The following is an 866-nucleotide window of genomic DNA, read 5'->3' as shown; positions in this document are numbered from 1 at the left end:
GAAGTTTAAGCTTAGTATATCCTCTGGCAGAACCTGAACGTTACGCTCGCGCACGTTTATTCTTTCATAGAATTAAGAGAGCTATGGCCGAAGATCAAAACCAAAGACCTCTTAAGGATTCCGCTCAACCATCCAACGAAGAACCTAGTTCTAGTATAGTAAACCCAACCATCCCAGCTAATAATTTTGAACTTAAACCATCCCTGTTGCAACTAGTGCAACAGAGACAATTCACAGGTCTCGCTACTGAGAACCCAAACCAACATTTAAAAATATTTCTTCAATTAGCAGACACTTTTAAAACCAATGGAGCTTCTCCTGAGGCAATACGTTTAAGATTATTCCCTTTTTCCCTCAGAGATAAAGCCCTATCATGGTTAGATTCCCTTCCACCCAATTCCATTACGACTTAGGATAACCTTAGAAGAGTATTTCTTGCTAGATATTTTCCCCCAAGTAAGACCGCCGTTCTTCAAAACCATATAACTAGATTTACCCAAAACCAAGGAGAATCGTTGTTCGAAGATTGGGAGAGATATAAAGAGTTGTTACGAGCATGCCCACATCATGGTTTAGAAAATTGGTTAATCATTCAAACCTTCTATAATGGACTTCATTACAACACTAAGATGACCATCGACGCTGCCGCAGACGGTGCGCTGATGAACAAACCTTATCCTGAAGCTAGTGCCCTCATCGAAGATATGGCTCAAAACCATCAATCATGGGGAGTCGAACGAGCGACAGTAGAGAAGAAGGAAGCCCAAGGAGGAGTGCATGAACTAAGCTCTATAGACATGATGCAAGCTAAAATGGACGCGTTAGCCCTTAAGGTCGAGCATATGTGCATAAACTCGAATACTGTA

At 41.5% G+C, this 866-nt stretch overlaps 1 non-coding gene across 1 annotated transcript; it reads right to left on the bottom strand.

The window, feature by feature from the left end:
- Positions 1–467: 467 nt before the first annotated feature.
- LOC127089420 (small nucleolar RNA R71) lies at positions 468–574 on the bottom strand. The gene has a single exon (XR_007791018.1). It is a non-coding gene; the product is annotated as a small nucleolar RNA R71 (small nucleolar RNA).
- Positions 575–866: the final 292 nt, after the last annotated feature.

Source organism: Lathyrus oleraceus, chromosome 5 (assembly GCF_024323335.1).
Source record: "Lathyrus oleraceus cultivar Zhongwan6 chromosome 5, CAAS_Psat_ZW6_1.0, whole genome shotgun sequence".
Classification (NCBI taxonomy): domain Eukaryota; kingdom Viridiplantae; phylum Streptophyta; class Magnoliopsida; order Fabales; family Fabaceae; genus Lathyrus; species Lathyrus oleraceus.
Note: the sequence above shows the minus strand (reverse complement) of the source record. Positions and strands in the feature narration are given on the sequence as shown.